Below are 22230 nucleotides of genomic sequence, written 5' to 3' on the forward strand. Positions count from 1 at the left end.
GAAAGTAGGGATAGAAGGAGCATACCTCGAGATCATAAAAGCCATATATGAACGACCCAATGCTAACATCATTCTCAATGGGGAAAAACTGAGAGCTTTCCCCCTAAGGTCAGGAATGAGACAGGGATGTCCACTCTCACCACTGTTATTCAACATAGTATTGGAAGTCTTAGCCTCTGCAATCAGACAACACAAAGAAATAAAAGGCATCCAAATCAGCCAGGAGGAGGTCAAACTTTCACTCTTTGTAGATGACATGATACTCTATATGGAAAACCCAAAAGATTCCACCAAAAAACTGCTAGAACTGATTCATGAATTCAGCAAAGTTGCAGGATATAAAATCAACGCACAGAAATCGGTTGCATTCCTATACACCAACAATGAAACGACAGAAAGAGAAATCAAGGAATCGATCCCATTTCCAGTTGCACAAAAAAAAATAAAATACCTAGGAATAAATCTAACCAGGGGCGCCTGGGTGGCTCAGTTGGCTGGGCGACCGACTTTGGCTCAGGTCATGTTCTCACAGTTCATGAGTTCGAGCCCTGCGTCGGGCTGTGTGCTGACAGCTCAGATCCTGGAGCCTACTTCAGATTCTGTGTCTCCCCTCTCTCTACCCCTCCCCTGCTCATGCTCTGTGTCTCTCTGTCTCTCAGTAATAAATAAACGTTAAAAAAATTTTTTTTAAAAATCTAACCAAAGAGGTGAAAATCTATACACTGAAAACTACAGAATGCTTATGAAAGAAATTGATGAAGACACAAAAAAATGGAAAAAGATTCCACGCTCCTGGATAGGAAGAACAAATATTGTTAAAATGTCGATACTACCCAAAGCAATCTACATATTCAATGCAATCCCTATGAAAATAACACCAGCATTCTTCACAGAGCTAGAACAAATAATCCTAAAATTTGTATGGAACCCCGAATAGCCAAAGTGATCTTGAAAAAGAAAACCAAAGCAGGAGGCATCACAATCCCACACTTTAAGCTATACTACAAAGCTGTAATAATCAAGACAGTATGGTACTGGCACAAGAACAGACACTCAGATCAATGGAACAGAATAGAGAACCCAGAAATGGACCCACACACGTATGGCCAACTAATCTTTGACAAAGCAGGACAGAATATCCAATGAAATAAAGACAGTCTCTTCAACAAGTGGTGCTGAGAAAACTGGACAGCGACATGCAGAAGAATGAACTTGGACCACTTTCTTACACCATACACAAAAATAAACTCAAAATGGATGAAAGACCTCAATGTAAGACAGGAAGCCAACAAAATCCTCGAGGAGAAAACAGGCAAAAACCTCTTTGATCTTGCCCGCAGCAACTTCTTACTCAACTCGTCTCTGGAGGCAAGGGAAACAAAAGCAAAAATGAACTATTGGGACCTCATCAAAATAAAAAGCTTCTGCACAGCAAAGGAAACAATCAGCAAAACTAAAAGGCAACCGACAGAATGGGAGAAGATATTTGCAAATGACATATCAGATAAAGGGTTAGTATCCAAAATCTACAAAGAACTTATCAACCTCAACACCCAAAAAAACAAAGAATCCAGGGAAGAAATGGGCAAAAGACATGAATAGACACGTCTCCAAAGAAGACATCCAGATGGCCAACCGACACATGAAAAAAGGCTCAACATCACTCATCATCAGGGAAATACAAATCAAAACCACAATGAGATACCACCTTACACCTGTCAGAATGGCTAACATTAACAACTCAGGCAACAACAGATGTTGGCGAGGATGCGGAGAAAGGGGATCTCTTTTGCATTGTTGATGGCAATGCAAGCTGGCGCAGCTACTCTGGAAAACAATATGGAGGTTCCTCAAAAAACTGAAAATAGAACTACCCTAGACCCAGCAATTGCACTACTAGGCATTTATCCACGGGATACAGGTGTGCTGTTTTGAAGGGACACATGCACCCCAATGTTTATAGCAGCACTATCAACAATAGCCAAAGTATGGAAACAGCCCAAATGTCCATCGATGGATGAATGGATAAAGAAGATGTGGTATATATATATACAACAGAGTATTACTCAGCAATCAAAAAGAATGAAATCTTGCCATTTGCAACTACGTGGATGGAACTGGAGGGTAATATGCTAAGTGAAATTAGTCAGAGAAAGACAAAATCATATGACTTCACTCATATGAGGGCTTTAAGAGACAAAACAGATGAACATAAGGGAAGGGAAACAAAAATAATATGAAAACAGGGAGGAGGACAAAACAGAAGAGACTCATAAATATGGAGAACAAACTGAGGGTTATTGGAGGGGTTGTGGGAGGGGGTATGGGCTAAATGGGTAAGGGGCACTAAGGAATCTATTCCTGAAATCATTGCTGCACTATATGCTAACTAATTTGGATGTAAATTTTTAAAAATAAAAAATTAAATTAAAAAAAAAAACAAGCCACCAGCTGATGATGCCTGAAATTCCTTCCCATAGGAAGAAGGTGGTTTTATTGTTTCATTCCACAACCGGCTCTTGATGCCATGTGGCACTGATGTTTCTCCACTCCCCAGCTGTTTAGCTGAGTCCTGGGCATGAGGGCTTCCTAAGATCAGGGTCAGGCCATGGGGAGATGATGGAGGAAACAATGAGTATTTGGAGGCCTCTTATCTGTCCTCCTTGAGGGGACCATCTTTCCTCTCTTATCAGATTTCCTCTCCCTTTTCACTATTCCTGCTCAGTTTCCAGTGCCCTACTCACTCCCTCCTGTCTTTCCTTCTAGAACCTCCCCATTACCCTCGTCCCATACAGAATGTCCTGTTCTGTGTCCCATACCCTCAGGGCCAATTCAGCAAGGTGACCACAGTCAACTAGAGAATAAATATGGCACCATATTTCTTCTTCAGTTATTATCTTTAGGGAGACAGGTTTTAATCCAAAGAGTAATCTTTGAGTAATCCAAGAGTATCATTGGAGATAGACGAGAGAGAGGTTTTTGAACAGCTGGGCCTTTCTAGGGCCTTTGTGTTATTCTCTACATGCTATCCCCACCATACCCCATCAGAAAGGCAAGGTTCTAGACCTGTCTCTGCAAATGAACCAGTAATGTGATTTGCAGCAGAACTCATCAGAGTTGGAATCCCATGGTCACTTCGGCAAAGGCATATTTTAACACTCAGGTTATGCTGCAGAGCGGGCAGTTGATGCTAGGCAAACATTTCATGTAATGTGACCCTTGAGAGGCATTACATGAATGGGGCTTAGAACTTGGACTCCATCACTAGACTGCCAAGATTCCAATCCATTTATTAGCTGTGAAACTTTGAGCAAGTTACCTCACCTTTCTTGCCTCAGTTTTTCTTTCTGTAAAATGAGAAAATAATGACACATGCCTGATAGTGTTGTGGTGATGATAAAATGAATTAGGTAATGTAACGGAGCCCAGGTGCTTATTAAGAGCTGATCCTTACTATTAAGGAAGGACAGTGGCTTCAGGACATGGAGAAGGTTTGAGCCTTGGCCCCATCATCTGCTAACAGTGTGACCTGGAAGCAAGTCACATGTCCTCTGTGTGCCTCAGGTTCCTAATGTGTAAAACAGGGGTAATAATGTCCCCTACCTCTTCAAAGGATGTTGTGAGGATTAAGAGCATTCCTGAGAAGCAGTTAGCACAATCCTGCACTGAATACCTGAATAACAGGGAAATTGTTAATGGTGAATTAGCTAGGCTCATGTTATCTGGTACACCCAATATCTCTCCTTGGGGAAGTTACTACTGTCCCACTTGACTGGTTATTTATTTTGAGATGTTGCATGGGAACTCATTTCAGGGACTGGCTCAAAAGCACCAACCAGTTCTGTCCTCCCAAAGCCCTGGTTGTCGAAATGATCAAATGGTTACTCACAGAATGCTTGCCTGGGATGGTTTATCCCTCCTGGAGGGACTAAAGCATGACAGATACATCTTTTCCTCCCCACCACTGTACTGTACCAAGTAGGTGTCTGGCATGTTGCAGGTGGATCTAGCCTTTCAGGATGTCACCGAGAGATCAGCAATGCCTTCCTCTGTGGCTGCCTATTCTGCTATTTGTCCAGTCCCATGCTCTGACCTGCACAAATGCTCTTTTCTTCTGGGTGCTAGCACCTCACCTCCTTTAAGTGTTTTGAGGCTTTGGTAAGAAGCAATTGGAACCAGAAGTTCCTGTTTTACTGTAGGCTCCATAACAGCAGCCCAGCCCCAGCCTGAGGATTCAACAGAGTCCCTGAATGCATCCAGGAACAGATTTCACACAGGTGTCTTCTCATTGTCTTAAAAAGACTCGTTTTCTCAGAAACTGGATATCTATGAAGGTTAGGACACAATCTAATGCCCAGTTCAAATATTCAGGAGTGAGGCTGAATTTTTAACTTCCTCAACTGAACTTACATAAAGCTGCAAAGTCTGGTTCCCTGTACTGTCCCATGCATCCTCCTTCAAAGTGAAATATGTCATCTCTGAAATTCCCTTTAACTTTATGACTGTCACTCAGCAACCATGATGTCTTAAGTTAAATCAACTCACACTTCATAATATTCTTCATGAATCCCATTGCAACTGCTGTGAAACAGGACGCTTTATATTGAAGGAGAAAGCTTCAACTTGGACATTAACGGGGTCATGTAAAAAAAAAAAAAAAAAACAGGGGTGCCTGGGTGGCTCAGTCGGTTGAGTGTCCAACTTCAGCTCAGGTCATGATCTCACAGTTCATGGGTTTGAGCCCTACATCATTGGGCTCTGTGCTGACAGCTCAAAGCCTGGAGCCTGCTTTGGATTCTGTGTCTCCCTCTCTCTCTGCCCCTCCCTTGCTCGTACTGTCTCTGTCAGTCTCTCAAAAAAATGAATAAACGTTAAAAAGAAACCATATGTTTATTATAGGAGGGAGCGATCAATCCTCACTTATGCATCGTGTACTTATTGTGTACCCAGGTCAGCATTACACTGCACCAAGAGAGATGTAACAAAAAAAGGGGGATGTCAACCCTTCTTCTTGCTTTAAGAGAGCCCATACTCTAGCTGGGATGAAAATATGAAGGAGTTTAATTTTAGGAAGCATAAGAAGAGCAGGTTGTTCCATTCACACTCCCAAGTGCGAGGCTCAGAGCGAGACAGAGGACTAGAGGGAGATAATCCACAGGCCAGTTTACAGGGCTGGCTGCGGAGCCCCTCGTTTGGGGCGAGTCAGGCATGAGGCAAGAGTCAGCAATGAATTACCAGAGAGAGCAGCACAAATGACCAATATTGGGAATGGAGGTGATGTCACCACTGATTTGACACATATTAGGAGGATAATTAAGGAAACATTGTTAACAACTTTACACCAATAAATCTGACAACTGAGATGAAATGGACAAATTCATCAAAAGAAAAATTACCCAAGCTTAGTCAAGAAGAAATAGATAATTAGATGGCCTCACTGGTGAATTCTACCAAATACTTAAGGGGGAAAATACCAATTCTACACAAATTCTTCCATAACACTAAAAAGGAAAAAATCCTTCCCAACTCATTCTATGAGGCCAGCTTTATACCCTGATACAAAAATCTGACAAAGTATGCTAACTCACTTAATTTTAAATAAATAAATTTTTTTTTAAATCAGACAAACACATTCAAAAAGAGTGGGCACCTGGGCAGTCCAGTCAGTTAAGCATCCAACTCTTGATTTCAGCTCAGGCCATGATCTCACGGTTTCTGAGTTTTAGCCCCACGTCACGCTCTGGGTTGACAGTGCAGAGCCTGCTTAGGATTCTCTCTCTCTCTCTCTCTCTCTCTGCCCTTGCCCCCCACCCCACTTCAAAATAAATAAACTTTTTTTTAAAAGACATTTGAAAAGAAAATTACAGACCAATGTTTTGTAATCATAGACACAAAATTTTAAAATTTTAGCACACCAAATAAAACAATATATTGGGGTGCCTGGGTGGATCAGTCAGTTAAGCATCTGACTTCAGCTCAGGTCATGATCTCAAGTCCCACATGGTGTGGAACCTGCTTGGCATTCTCTCTCTCTCTCTCTCTCTGCCCCTTCATGTACTCACTCTCTCTCCCAAAATAAACTTTAAAAAAATACAATATCTTAAAAGGATAATACATCATGAGAGCTAGGGTCTATTCCAGGAATGTAGGGCTGGTTTAACATTTGAAAACCAATGTTACTTCACCATGTTAACAAATGAAAAGGAAAAAAATGATATGATCATTTCAGTAGAGTCAGAAAAAAGCATGTTAAAAACGTCAACACTGATTTCTAACAAAAACTCTCAGCAAACAAGGAACAGAATAAAAATTCCTCAACCTGATAATAGGCATCTATGGAAAATCACAGCTAACACCATACTTAATGGTGAAAGACTGAATGCTTTCTCCATGACATCAGAAACAAGACAGGGATTTCTACTCTTACCACTTCTATTAAATACTGCACTGGAGAGGCTCCTGCGTGGCTCAGTCAGTTAAGCATCCAACTTCGGCTCAGGACATGATCTCAGTTTGTGAGTGCAAGCCCTGCATCTGGTTTTGTGTTGACAGCTCAGAGCCTGGAGCCTGCTTCGGATTCTGTGTCTCCCTCTCTCTCTCTGCCGCTCCCCCATGCACACTCTGTCTGTCTCTCTGTCTCTCCAAAACAAAATAAATATTAAAAAAATACTGCACTGGAGGTTCTAGCCTGCAACTCTGAAAATGAAATTAAGAAAACAATTCCACTTACAATAGCATCAAAAATATGAAATATTGAGATAACTCTGACAAAAGGTATGTAACACTTGTACACAGAAAACTACAAAACATTGCTGAGAAAAATTAAAGACATAAATAGACATGTATACTTTGTTTATAGATCAGAAGACTCAATATTGACAAGATATCAATTCTACCCAGAATGGTCTATACATTCAACACAATCCAGTCAAAATCCCAGAAGGATGTGTTAACTTTTGGCTTGTGGGTTTGCTGGTTTTGTCTCATCTTGTTTTTTTATAGAAACTGACAAGCAAAATCTAAAATTCATCTGGAAGTGCTAAGGACTGAAAATAGCCAAAAGAGCTTTGAAAAAGAACTAAGTTGGAGGGCTAACACCACCTGATTTTTTTAAGTTTATTTATTTATTTATTTTGAGAGAGAGAGAGAGAGAGAGAGGTGGGGGGCAGAAACAGAGGGAGAGAGAGAATCCAAAGCAGGCTCCTGACTGTCAGTGCAGAGCCCCATGCAGGGCTTGATCTTATGACCGTGAGATCATGGCATGAATCAAAATAGAGCTGGATGCTTTAGGGACACCTGGATGGCTCAGTCAGTTGAGCATCCAACTTTGGCTCAAGTCATCTTGTGGTTCATGAGTTCGAGCCCTACATCGGGCCTGCTGCAGTCAGCCTGTCAGCACAGAGCCCACTTCCAATCCTCTGTCTCCCTCTCCCTGCCCCTCCTCCGCTTGTGCTCTCCCAAAAATAAATAAATATAAGAAGTAGGGGGCATCTGGGTGGCTCAGTCGGTTGGGCATCCGACTTCAGCTCAGGTCATGATCTCAAGGCTCGTAAGTTGGAGCCCCACATGGCTCTGTGCTGACAGCTCAGAGCCTGGAGCCTGCTTCAGATTCTATATCTCCCTCTCTCTCTGCCCCATCTCTGCTGGTGCGCTCTCTCGCTCTCGCTCTCTCTCTCTTAAAAATAAACATTAAAAAAAAATTTTAAGAGTTGGATGCTTTAACTGACGGAGCCAACCACACCCCCATCACCTGATTTTTTAATTGAAGTATAGGTGACATACAATGTTATATTAGTTTCAGATGTACCACATAGTGAATCAATAATTCTATACATTATACAAGGCTCACCATGATAAGTGTATCTACCATGTGTCACCACGCAAAGTTATTACAATATTGTTGACTACATTCCCTATGTTGTACTTTTTATCCCCTGGCTTATTCATTTTATAACTGTAAGTATGTACCTCTTAGTCCCTCAGAATTCATATATTGAAACCCTAATCCCAATGTGATGGTATTTGGAGGTAGTAGGCCTGTGGGAGGTAAATAGATAACGAGAGTGGAGCCCTCATGAGTGGGATCAGTGCTCTTATAAAAGAGGCCAGACACCTAGCTCGCACTCTTTCTGCCATGTGAGGGTACAAGGAGAAGTCGGCAGTCTACGACCCAGAAGAGAGTTCTCACCAGAATCTGACCATGCTGGCACTCTACTCTGGGACTTCCAGCTTCTGGAACTCTGAGAAATAAATACTGTTGCTTAAGCTACCCAGTCTATGATCACTTGTTATAGCATCCGGAGCTGACCAAGACACTTACTCCAAAGTTTCCACCTGGCCTGGTGGGCCAAGACTTCGTTGGGCTCTCCATTGTGGTTCTACCTCTGCCTCTGCCCAGCTCCATTTCTGTCCCCTTCCTTTCACAGGTGTTGGTCCTTAATAAAGATCTTACTACCAACTGTCTCCAGAGAATGCACCATGGGACACCTGCCTTCATTCTATACTTTTTGAAAACTACTTTAACAGAGATTTCACAGGCAGTATAGGAACGTTACAAGCAAGAGCCCCTGGATAGGACAAATAATCAGCTCTGTAATAAGAGCTGTGTGAGGTCAATTGATATCTTTACTGTTATCTCAAGCAAAACTTATTTTCTTGGTTCCTTTCCTTGGGAACATGGGGAGGCATGTGTAGAGGGAAAACTACTCAGAAGAACGTAAAGGAAAGAGAACAGCTCAGTAACATTGTAAAATACCTTGTGCTCCTTCTGGGTCTTCTCTTCTCCCTTTTGGCACCCACCCCCGTGCACCCTCCACCTCCTCCTCCATTAACCATGTGACCTTTCACTGTGACCTGGGCCCCCAGCAAACCTCCAGGATCTTGTCCCCCATAAAACTCCCCTGCCTACCAAAAGTGACCCATTCTTCATTACCCCTGTGGGTCACGTCCCATTAGACACGTGCAAAGTAAGTGACTCATTAATCCAATAAACCAGGCTATTAACAGCTACTCATAGCAATATAAACAGTCCCATTCTTATGCATTCTACAGAAGAATATAATGTGGGGACTCTAGAGCCAGTAGGGCAGACAATCATAAACAAAGGCAATTACACAAATAATGGCTTTTCAGCAGTCACTATGATACAGAGAGATCAGAGTGGGATTCTAAGAAACAGCAAACACTTATATTCACAAGGGTTCATGACAAGCACCACGCTGAGGTTATGGCCCTCAGCGGCTAGAGTGACCTGGGCTACTCCAGGGGCTGGAATGGTGAGGGGACCTGAGTGGAGAGTAAGTCTGCTCCAGCCTTCTTACCAAGTTCTTTGAGTTCTGACTCTTGTATTCCAAGGCACTTTCTGATAAGTAACTGACTTAAATAGACTGTATTTCCAGTCTGCCCTTGTCCTAGAAAAACCGGCTTCAGGTAAACGACAGCATCCTGATTAAAACAAACAGGAAGCATTCAGAAGTCTTGACAGAAAGTTGAATATTGAACCCCAGGCAGATGGAGCTCTTCCTCTGTGTCATGACCCATATTAACACAGCCAGAGAAAGTTATCAGGAAGAATACTTTCTCCATGGGTTATCAGTTTGATCAAGAGTTAGGTTCATTTGTGTGTGCTTGTGCTCAGTTTTAGGGTTTGCTTTTTCCTCCCATACTTTCACGTTTACTTTTATTTTTTGACTATGTAGCTTCCCCCATTTTACTATGCATCACAAGAGGAAATGTTGGAAATATAATGTTGTGAACACAAGCGTTTCCTGTTGCATTTAGATGAAGATTTATGCTGCATTTTAAAATTAGATTGCAGTATGGTTTCCAGATAATCCTGGCTCTGGGTCCTTAACGTATTTCTGGAATTAACAGCCAGAAAAAAACGCACATGGGAAAGTATTTGATCGCAAAAGCAGAGACTGGGCTTGTAAGGAGCCCTGTTCTGTGGTCCTGGGGTCAGGGGCCATCCACCATGCAGGATTTCTGCTTAATAAAGTGACTTCTGTGAAATGTCCCTAAATCCCAAACCCAAAGATTCAAATTTTAGCAGTGGAGAGAATGAATGAATGGTTGCACTGCAAGAATAAAGGCGAGGAGACAGGGGCATCTGCTGGGCTTGTGACTTGAGTTTAGGATGAAAGGGGCACACACGAGGTGTCAGCCCCCAACGCCGGTGCACTAAGAGGCAGAACATGCCTACGAGCAGCGACCTGTGAATTTTACTACAGGAGTACCATCTTCAGCCCCTCTGACAAGTTAACACTGAGGCACGGAGACCGAATCCAAACCTGTTCACATCACGAAAGCCTCACCACCACATCCCGGAACTCTAGCCAAGCAACCACTGCGCCTGCGCCAAACCAGCGACCAATAGGAGCTCGGCGCGCGATCGGGGGCGGGGCTCACGCCCCTTCTGCGCACAGGAAAAGCCTGGGATTGGTGAGAGCTTGCGTTTACCAATCAGATCCCAAAACAAGCCTTGAGGCCCATTCCCTTCTCCCCGATCCAATCGCTTGGCCCTGCCCCCGCAAGCCACTGATTTAAAGTCAAAGAACCAAAATGGGTGGGGCCGAAGAAGAAGCTGTGACTGAAACCCGGGAAAGGTGGAGTTCTCAGTCCTATAGCGGGTGCTTACCTGGGACTTGGATGGGAACCGGGAGGATGGGCAGGGGCTGCGGACGGTGAAGGTAGTGCCACTCCTGCCTCCATCGGGGGGCTTGGGCAGAAACCCCTTGCACGGGGGTGGTAGCAGCCCTTATGGCCTCCGCAGCCCACACAATGATTTGTTCCAAAATAGACGCCCCCCACCCAGTGGTACCTCCCAGAGCCAACTGTTCCATCTCTACCTCCTGATAAGGGTATATCTTGGGAGGACGGTCCCATCCTGTATTATTTATCCTTATTTCCTGTAAGCCCCCTAGTGGTATGACCAAGGAGGCATCTATGGAAATACCCTGTAAACCATTTCTCTTCCTCCTCCCACTCCCCAGTGGACCCTTCCATCCCCCGTCTCCTCCGCCTCCAACACATACTCCACCCGGACGTCTCCCAAATGGACCGTCCCAGGCCCTAACCCGGAAGATTTTGCAGAGAGCAAAGGCCAAGGGACCGATCCCCTTGCCTCAAAGTTCCCAATCCAGGAGAGGGCTGAAGATGTCGGTAATTGGACAGCATTGAGGCAACGTCTGTGAAGATACAAACTGCAAACCTCCTCCACTGCAATGTCAGTTCCACCAAAGCAGGAACATGGGACTTTTAGTTCCTTGATGTCTCCCCAGTGCCTAGAGCAGCGTCCATCATTTATTAGGCACTCTTTAGGTGTTTGTTCAGTGAGTGACTCTTTTGACTCAGCAATTCCACTTGTAAGATTATGTGCCAAAGAAACACACGTGTGCACAAGGATGGTACGAACAAACTGGGGGGGGGGGGGGGGGGGCGGGGATACTCTAAATGACCGCTTATAGCCAATGATTTGCAGAGTAACATTAATGACTAGGGTTCATGTTATATCACATATCTGGACATGATACAGAATGTATGTACCTGCAAGGGCGAGTGGGAGCGCCTTCTACAGGGAAAAGCAGGTAGAATGTGCACTTGGGCCGAAAAAGGACGCAACTCCAAGAGGCTAGTGCCTGATCCCTGTTGAAGGAATGGGGGCTGGGCTTTGCTTACCTCGCTTCTGACTCCATATCACTCTCAGGGCTGTCCCAGATGAGTGGCCTTAGGAAGGACTGGCTCTGGCCTGGGAGAGAATGAGCCATCACTTTTAGCTTTAGTCATTCATTCACATATGCAATGGGCTGACACTTACTTTCATTATTTGAATGAAGATACAGTGATCGGCTCATCCAGAATGACGTTGAGAAGGTAAGGATCCCCAGATCCAATAGTCTGTGGGGAGTCAGGGCTCATGGGTCCACCTTCATGGGGCCCAGAGTGAGGCCCTGACATTCAGCTGGCCTTTGCATGGCAGGGAAAGGGGGTTCCATGATCGTTTGGGAAGAGCCCCTTGGGAGCCACAAGGAAATCTTGGAGCCTGGGGCCAGATTAACAGGAGTGCCATCTAGAACAGAGGAGGGGAAAGGTTTCCTGCAAAAGGATGGGGTCTTAACCCTAGGACCACACTTTAAGAAAGATGAAAGGAGGGGCGCCTGTGTGGCTCAGTCGGTTGAGCGTCCGACTTCGGCTCAGGTCACGATCTCGCAGTTGGTGAGTTCGAGCCCCGCGTCAGGCTCTGTGCTGACAGCTGGGAGCCTAGAGCCTGCTTTGGAGTCTGTGTCTCCCTCTCTCTGCCCCTCTCCCGCTCATGCTCTGTCTCTGTCTCTCAAAAAATGAATAAACGTTAAAACAAAATTATAAAAAAAAAGAAAGATGAAAGGAAATATATACAATAAACTTTGGAGGGTAGTGCTATTACCATCTTTGCTTTACCATTATGTCTTCTTCCCCTGTGTCCCTTGAACTTCCATGGGCTGTACTTGTAATTCAATGCTTAAGATATTAAGCATTTATTGAATATTTATTACATGTCAGAACCTGTTCTATATTCTTTACAAATAAAGGGGCGCTTGGGTGGCTCAGTCGGTTAAGCATCCGACTTCAGCTCAGTTCATGATCTCACGGCTTGTGGGTTTGAGCCCCGCATTGGGCTCTGTGCTGACAGCCTGGAGCCTCCTTCCGATTCTGTGTCTCCATCTCTGCCCCTCCCCTGTTTATGCTCTGCTTCTCTCTCTCTCTCTCTCTCTCTCTCTCTCTCTCTCTCAAAAATAAATAAACATTAAAAATTTTTAATAAATTCTTTACAAATATTAACTCATGTAATACTCCTTACAACAATCTAATGAGATAGATAAGGTTGTTTTCTCCATTTTACAAATGAGGCACCTGAGAAACAGAGAGGTTTAGTAACCTGACAGAGGTAAGACAGCTGGGAAATCATGAAGCCAGGATTCAAATGAAAGCCATCTGGATCCAGAGTTCCATTCTCATAGCCACATACTGCAGTGCCTTTCCATTTCTTTTTGTTATGCTTGTATGTATGTGTCAGCCTCCTGCACCAGACTGTGTGACACCTGAAGGTTTGTATGATGCCTGTGGGACTGCCAGGTTCCCAGCAATCAGGATGTACCTGACATTGTGTGGGCATCCTTGAGCAAATGTTCAGTTGGTGGTTAACCCCTCCCCCTTCCATCTTGAAGCAAGAATCCAGAGTACCTTCAGTGTGGGCACCAATGGGGAGTGAGCCTCTGTGCACCTGACCCCAGAAAGATCCTTCTGGGCAACTGAGAGAGGCTGAAGGGCCAGGACCCCATTCAGACTAATACAGTCATCTCAAATAAGTTCAAATCACTTTTGTTCTTCAATGAAATATCTTGAAAAGATTCTATCACTACACAACATTAAAAACAATATATTTCCACAAAGATAACTATAAAAATAAACCATGGAAAATACCATATTTTATCAAATTTAAAATGCCCTCTTTTCACATATCAACATACCAAAAATCAGGACTTGATCTTACAGTCACTGAGATGAGAAGGCATTGGGTCATAGTTAATTAGCAGCATTCTTTCTTTCTTCAGTATTACCTAAAATGGAAGTGTGAGACACAATCTATAGTATCTGAGATTTGATGAGATACGGTAAAAAACATCATGAAAATTTTCAATTTTAAATTAAAAAAGTAACTTTCTTTTAGATAATCATAGATCTATTTGATCTATTTGCAGGGTCCTAAGCACTTCTTTTTTTCCCAGCTTTACTGAGATATAGTTAGAATATAACATCATATAAGTTTAAGGTGTACAACATAAAGATTTGATATATGTATATATTGCTAAATGATCACCACAGTAAGTTTTGTTAACATACATCACCTCACATAGTTACAATTTTTTCTTGTCATGAGAATTTTTAAGATCTAATCTCTTTTTATTTTTTTAATGTTTATTTATTTTTGAGAGAGAGAGAGAGAGACAGAGCATGAGCAGGGGAGGAGCAGAGAGAGAGGAAGACACAGAATCTGAAGCAGGCTCCAGGCTTCAAGCTGTCGGCACAGAGCCTGATGCAGGGCTGGAACTCACCAACCAGGAGATCATGACTTGAGCCAATGTCAGATGCCTAACTGAGCCACCCAGGTGCCCCTAAGATCTAATCTCTTAACAACTTTCTTTTTTTAATGTTTATTTATTTGAGAAAGAGAGAGAGAGGGAGAGAGAGAGACAGTATGCAACCTGGGAGGGGCAGAGAGAGACAGAGACAGAGAATCTGTGAAGCAGGACAGAAGATCCGAAGCAGGCTCTGTGCTGACAGCAGAGAACTGAGAGATCATGACCTGGGCTGAAGTTAGACCCTTTACTGACTGAAACACCCAGGTGTTCCTCTTAACTTTCAAATACACAATACAGTAGTGTTAACTATAGTCACTATGCTATACAGTAGACCTCCAGAACTTACGTATCTTATAACTGGACGTTTGTACTTTTAACCCCCTTCACCCATTCTCCAGCCCCCAATTCCCCACCACTGGTAACCACCAATTTGTTCTGTGTTTCTATGAGTTTGCTTTTTTTAGATTCCACATAGAAGTGAGATCATACAGTATGGGTCTTCCTCTGTCTGACTTATTTCACTTAGCATAATGTCCTCTGGAGCCATCCATGTTATTGCAAATGGCAAGATTTCCCTCTTTTTTATGGCTGATCCCAAGCACTTCTTAGGCGCCATCTCACTTAATCCTCACTAGGCTCCCTTAGAAGAAAACCCTGTCACGGATGAGGATACTCGGGTCCAGACAAGACAGATGACAGACTCAAGTTGCCCAGATGCCTTGGGGCACAGCCGGCCAGAGGCCAGAGCCCATGAGGACAGCCACTGGAGCACTCCTGCAATCATGCTCCCTCAGTACCCCCCAGGGTACATTCTCCTTATTCACAGACCCAACCTTGCACAGCATCATCCCACCTCCTGATGGGACAATAATCCCAGTTCCTCGTCTCAGAAAACCTTCCCTTTACCCCAGCCCTGGGGAATTACCCTGGACCCCCCAGTCCAGGGCTGGAGTTACACTTGGATCCTGGAGGATTTTTGGTTCCTCCCTAACAAGGACTTTATGACAGACCCCTGCATGGTGGCAGGAAGATCTTTGTCCTACACAATGTTGTGCACTTGCAGGAAGCAGGAAAGTCCCTGGGTGGGTCCTCTGAGGTAGAGCTGGTGTGCTGGTTGACAGGACAAAAATGGGATATAACTAAGGCCCTGTGACTAGGGCTGAGGGAGGGGGCTAAAGAGGCTCCTGGGAAGGGCGCCTGGGTGGCTTAGTCAGTTAAGTGTATGACTTCGGCTCAGATCATGATCCCACATTTCGTGAGTTCAAGCCCTGCGTTGGGCTCTGTGCTGATAGCCCGGAGCCTGGAGCCTGTTTTGGATTCTGTGTCAGTGTCTCCCTCCTTCTCTGCCCCTCCCTCACTTGCATTCTCTCTCTTTCTTTCAAATAAACATAAATTTAAAAAAAAAATGGCTCCTGTGTAGCAGGATTCTCGCACAGAGGGACGCGACATCCAATTTCTTCTTTCCAGGAAGCATCTTTATTCGTGCCAGCCCAGGCTCAGTGTACTAAGATCCCAAAAAGGCTGAGCCCCAAACGCAGTGGGATATAGCCTTTTATGCAATTTATACTTTTTGGTCTCCCATATATGGTGACACATATAGTCTGATTGGACACAGTGCAAATTATAGAGTCGTGTCAGGGAGTTGATTGGGCCATGCTGCATGTCATCTTCCTTTGTTTTGAGAAGACTTCCACCACATTCCTTAGGGAAGGGTTCTACCACACCTGGGAGGGGAAGGGGACACCTGGTGGCTGGCAAGTATTGATTAAGGAACAGATATGTTGAGGGATCCAGAAGTCCTGGTCTAGACACCTACACCGTTCACACTCTGCTGCTCACCCCCCACCCCAGATGCCCACAGAAGACTGTCGCTCTCCCTGGCTGCCTCCTGCTCACCCTCAAAAACTGAAGCTACTTTAATGGGGGAACAGGGCTATGGGCTTTTCTACACTAGCTGTGGAGCTCTGTGTAAGAGAGGGTCATAATCTCCTGAATTATGTAGACACATAGGTCCTTAGTTGTGTAGGTTAAGCCACAAATATAAGACACTATGGTCTGTGTGTGCACCCACATGTATGGGAGGGAGAGGAAGAGGGAGGAAAGAAAGAGAAAGAGAGTCTGAGACACACAGAGAAAAGTGGAAGGCAAATACCCTCTTTGTAGGTCCAGTAATGATAGTGATTTGGCCACTAGCAGACCCTAAAATCCATCCTACAGTTCTAGATCCATAAAGGATCCACTTTAAGGGGGCCTCCCCTGACCCCTCTAAGGATCACGGTCGTAACTTGAGGCAGTCGCTAAAGGCACAGACTATAGAGAAAGCCTGTCTTCTAACCCTAGCTCCTTCACTACTTCCCATCTGCATGACATTGGGCAAATCATACGACCTTGCTGGGCCTCAGACTCTCACTTGGAAAATGGGGGTGGTGGCACCTATAATCCATGCAAAGTACTGGCACATGGAAAGCCTACAGTAAATGGTAACTGTTATGATCAGCACAGTCATTATTATTATTCCCAGTGGCCATTGACTACTGCTGTACTTTTTCCTTTGTCAGATGGAGACCTTGCTTCTCTCAGAGGTAAGTAAGCCAAATCTGCTTACCTCTGTGGACCAATGTGGGGACAGTAACAGTCATCCCAAGGGCTTAGGAGAGGGGAAAGGAGGTGTGGTACACAGAATAATGACCCCACCCCACCCCCGAGCAAAGATGCTCTCACCCTAATCCCCAGAACCTGTGAAGACATCACCCTACATGACAAAAGGAATTCTGCAAGTGTGATTAAATTAAGCATCAAAATAGTGAGATAAGCCTGGATTACTCAGGTATCTCCTGTGTAATCATGAGAATCTTTATAATTGAAAGAAAAAGACAAGAGAGTCAGTGTTAATATGACCATGTTCTGGGTCATAACAAAATTTTAACAAATTTAAAAGAACTGAAATAATGCACAGTATATTCTCTGGCTGTAATGGAGCTAAACTAGAAATCAATGACAGAAAAATACATGGAATATTCCCCAGATGTTTGAAAACTAAAGACACATATACATAGCCTATGGGCATATCAAAGAGTAAGTCACCAAGCAAGTTAGAAATTATTTTTCAGGGGCACCTGGGTGGCTCAATCAGTTAAGCGTCTGACCCGCTCAGGTCATGATCTCGAAGTCCATGAGTTTGAGCCCCGTGTCGAGCCTTGTGCTGTCATAACAGCTCAGAACCTGGAGCCTGCTTCCAATTTTGTGTCTCCCTCTCTTTCTGCCCTTCCCCCACTCGCACTGTCTCTCTCTCTCTCTCAAAAAATAAATAAACATTTGGGACGCCTGGGTGGCTCAGTCAGTTAAGCATCTGACTTCGGCTCAGATCATGATCTCATGGTTCGTGGGTTTGAGCCCCAAGTTGAACTCTGTGCTGACAGCTCAGAGCCTTGAGCTTGCTTCGGATTCTGTCTTCCTCTCTCTCTGCCCCTCCCTCCCTCATGCTCGGGGTCTCTCTCTCTCTCAAAAATAAATAATAAACATTAAAAAAAATAATAAATAAATAAACATTTTAAAAATTTTTGAAAAAAAGAAAATATTTATCAGGGGTGCCTGGTGACTCAGTCAGTTGAGCATCTGACTCTTGATCTCAGCTCAGGTCTTGATCTCAGGGTCGTGGGTTCAAACCCAGCGTTGGGATCCACACTGAATGTGAAGCCTACTTAAAAAAATTTTTTTTCAATAAATTAAACTGATAACAAAATCTGTGGTATGCAGATAAAGCAGTGCATAGAAGAAAACTTATGATATTAAATGCTTATGTTCAAAATGAAAATTGTAATAGAGGGAAAAGTTTTCTTTGACCCTCTTAGAGACCCTAGCTGGGTCTGAAAATTAAACCGACAAAAAGCAGATGAACAGGAAAAAAAGCATACAAATCTATTTAATATAAGTTTTACATGACATCGAAGCTTTCATAAGGAAATGAAGAGCCAACAGTTGGACCTGAGTACTTTTATCCTAGGTTTGATGAAGAGTGGACAGCCATGGATTCAATTACCTTGAATATGGTAATTCAAGGAGTACCAGGTTAAGTATAGTAAACTGGGGGAAACAGCACAGCCTGATTCTTCTCAAGATCCCTTTGTCTTCAGAGATAAGGATTCTCCTATCCTCTGGGTATAGGGAGGGCACCTCTCACATGACAGTCTTATGACCTGCTTCAAGGGAAAAGGGCAGGGGGAAGGTCAGAGTGAACTTTATGCTTCTGTTTTCTCAAACTCCTTCCACTTAAAATATTCAGTATGCCATGGCGCCTGGGTGGCTTGGTCGGTTAAACGTCCGACTTCTGCTCAGGTCATGATCTCACGGTCCGTGAGTTCGAGCCCCGCGTCGGGCTCTGTGCTGACAGCTCAGAGCCTGGAGCCTGTTTCGGATTCTGTGTCTCCCTCTCTCTCTGCTCCTCCCCTGTTCATGCTCTGTCTCTCTCTGTCTCAAAAAAATAAATACGTTAAGAAAAATATTCAGTATGCCAAGGTGCCACATTTTGGAGTAGCATGTCCTGATCCCCATCAAGGCTTCTTATCAATGATCTAAGCTTCTACATTATGAAATCAGAGAAAGACAAACCTAAAGCAAGCTGAAGGAAGAAAATAATAAAGATAAGAAAATAAATCAAGACAAATTGAAAACAGAATAACAATAGAAAAAAAATCAATGAAACCAAAAGCTAGTTCCTTGGAAAGATAAAATTGACAAAACTAGCCAGACTGGCCAAAAACACAAGCAAAAGACAAAGAGAAGACAAAACTACCAGTATCACAAATGAAAGAGAGACAGAGGGAGAAATAGGGTGTTAGTGTTTACTGGGTACAGTGTTTCAGCTTTGCAAAGTAAAAAGAGTTCTGGAGATGGTGATGATGGTTCACAACAATGTAAATGGACTTAATGCCACAGAACTGTACACCTAAACATTGTGAAAATGGTAAACCTTATGCTATGTATATTTCACCACAATTTTAAAATAAATAATTTTAATAACTACACAGTGTCCAAAGACCATTTCAGTGAAGGAGGAGGCCCTTTACCCACAACTACTGTGAATATTCATCCTGCCAGTCCTGAGCCGGACAACCTGGAGGAGCTGGTGCCTCTTTTTGGAATTTATCATGGGATTCTCAGACTCTTGATGCACAGCAGACACACCTAGCAGTCTCTGGTCCTCCTGAGGTCTTTGTCCCTGTGACACAGAGCAATTTGTGCAATTATTTACCTTGCCTAGGACAATGATCCCAGCAGCCTAGAAAAGTATCTCTTCTCCAGGGTGCCCAGGCTTAGGGGGCTGACCAATCTTCAGTATAACTTCTGACCCAGGCACACAGCTCCTGACAAAGGTCTGTGATCCAAAGCCTGAGCAATAAAAAGAGATTTCCCAACACTTTTAAAGGATAGACTGGTGTCTAAACAGACCAGATATCAGGGATTTATCTTTTTCTGTAAGAAAAAAAAATCTCCCCACCTTTTCTCATTGCCTGCACTTTCTGTTTTCCCTTTAAGTGCCTTGTCACACAAATTGCTGAATCAAAGACTATCATCAGGTGACTTGGGAAACAGCAGACATAAGACAGGTTTTCTCGGCTTTCAGCTTAGGTCAAAGAAAACACTCCAACTAAAGTCAATACAATCTAGGGGTGCCTGGGTGGCTCAGTCAGTTAAGCATCCAAGTTCCGCTCAGGTCATGATCTCACAGTTCATGGGTTCGAGCCCTACATCGTTGGGCTCTGTGCTGACAGCTTGAAGCCTACTTCAGATTCTGTGTCTCCCTCTCTCTCTGCCCCACCCACACTCGTGCTCTATCTCTCTCTGTCTCTCAAAAGTAAATAAATGTTTTAAAAAAATAAAAAATAAAAGTCAATACAACCTAAGAATTCCTGCTCCCAGCCATCTTTTGTCTTTTCAATAACATTTAGGTTATTATCAAAGCTTAGGAATGCCAAGGCAATATACAACTCCAGTGCTCTGTAAACCCTTCCACTGAGAAGAGAAAGATGAGTTTCCAATATTTTGTAGGAAGTTCCCATAATATTGGTATCAGAACCCAACAGGGAGAGCTGAATCAGGTAAGCTGTATGTTTATATTTTAAGCATTCATTAATTGAGAAAAAGTAGAAAAGTAGATTCTTTTTGCTTTTTATTTTTATAAAATTGTTATCCAAGTGAAGAAAAGTAGACTTTTTTAGAGAGAGAGTACAAGTCGGGAAGGGGCAGAGGAAGAAAGATAAAGAGAGAGAGAGAGAGAGAGAGAGAGAGAGAATCTCAAGCAGGCTCCATGTCCAGTGTGGGGACCAGGCTCAATCCCACAACAGTGAGATCATGATCTGAGCTGAAATCAGGAGTTGGACGTTTAACTGACTGAGCCACGCAGGAGCCCCAGAAAAGTAGATTTTTAACTATCTCTTGGAAATCCATAGCTCATAAGAAGCATTCAATGGAAGACCAAAAAAAACATTAGTGAACCTTCCATAAAGTTGAATAAACAGACAAAAGGAGTGAAACAATAAAAAATAAAGTCATAGGGGCACCTGGCTGGCTCACTTGGTACAGTGTACAACTCCTGATTCCAGAGTTGTAAATTCAAGCCCCACATTGGGAGATCACTTTAAAAAAATAAATAAAATCTTCAAAAATGAATAAATAAAGTCTTAGTAAAGGTAATCTATGATTGGATTAAGAAAATTTGGTTAAGCATCCAACTCTATTTCAGCTCAGGTCATGATCTCACGGTTTGTGAGATCAAGCCCTGCATCAGGCTCTGTGTTGACAGTGCAGAGCCTGCTTGGGATTCTCTGTCTCCCTCTCTCTCTCTCTCTCTCTCTGCCCTTCCCTCACTTTCTCTCTCTCAAAAATAAATTAACAAACATTAAAAAAAGAAAATTTCCAGATACTGAGAACATAGGAAAGGGCAGAGAAAATTATCCAAAAAAAAAAAATGCAAGAATACTCCTTAAAAAATGAAAGGCATGAGCATCTAACACAAATGAATAAAGACATAGACTTTAGGCATATCACTATAGATATATCACTGTAAAATGTCAGAATATAAATAAATAAATAAATAAATAAATAAATAAATTCCTTTAAAAAAAAAAATCACAAACCACCCAATAAAACGAGTACAGAAAATTTGAACAGACAAGAATATACATGGATGAAAATTAACACATGAAAATATGCTCGACATGTTGAAACTCCAAGGAGATACCACTACCTTCCCTTTTAAAAGGCAAATTAAAACTCCAAGGTGATACTACTACATGCCTTTTAGAATGGCTACAATTAAAAAGACTGACCACCCCAAGTGTTCATAAGGATGTGGAGCAACTGGAACCTTCACACACTGCTGGTGGGAATGCAATATTGTACAGTCACTTTGAAAAATATTTTGGCAGTTCGCACTAATGCTGTAAAAAAAATCTAAATAAACAAACTACAGATGAATTAAAGAAAAAGAACTTATGGGACAGGAAGAGCAAAGAGGGGCGCCTGGGTGGCTCAGTAGGTTAATCGTCCGACACCATCTCAGGTCATGATCTTGGGGTTCGTGGGTTCGACCCCCACATCCAGCTACTCACTGACAGCACAGAGCCTGCCTGGGAGTCTCTCTCTCATACTCTCTCTCCGCCCCTCCCTCGCTGATGCTCTTAAAATAAACTTTAAAAAAAAACAAGAGCGAGGAAAAGTATTTATGGTGAATATAAATTAAGACAGAAGACAATATTAAAAGCAAAGAAATGATTATAATGAGAAGTACACAGGGGTTCAAAGAGTCCAGGGCTGAAAACTGGCCGCACCAGGAACTAGTGATTTGACCTTGAATAAGATACTTAGCTTCTCTTATCCTCAATTACCTCATCTATGAGGAGAATTGAGCAGTGAGGTTTTTTATGTTTATTTATCTTTGAGAGAGAGAGGGAGGGAGATACAGAGCGCAAGTGGGGGAGGAACAGAGAGAAAGAGGGAGACACAGAATCCAAAGCAGGCTCCAGGCTGCAAGCTGTCAGCAAAGCCCGATTCAGGGCTCGAACTCACAAACCACAAGATCATGACCTGAGCTGAAGTCAACCGAGCCACCCAG

At 43.3% G+C, this 22230-nt stretch overlaps 1 long non-coding RNA gene across 4 annotated transcripts in view; it reads right to left on the minus strand.

Moving 5' to 3' along the window:
• LOC145713622 (uncharacterized) overlaps positions 1-10921 on the minus strand; it is a 171952-nt gene extending 161031 nt beyond the window's left edge. The window contains exon 1 of one of the 4 annotated variants that reach the window (XR_014136653.1): positions 10637-10921. This is a non-coding gene — a long non-coding RNA (uncharacterized LOC145713622). The remainder of the gene's footprint in view (positions 1-10636) is intronic. The other 3 variants (XR_014136658.1, XR_014136654.1, XR_014136656.1) reach the window with 3 other exon arrangements.
• Positions 10922-22230: the final 11309 nt, after the last annotated feature.

This window comes from Panthera onca, chromosome X, assembly GCF_046562875.1.
Source record: "Panthera onca isolate mPanOnc1 chromosome X, mPanOnc1 haplotype 2, whole genome shotgun sequence".
Classification (NCBI taxonomy): Eukaryota; Metazoa; Chordata; class Mammalia; order Carnivora; family Felidae; genus Panthera; species Panthera onca.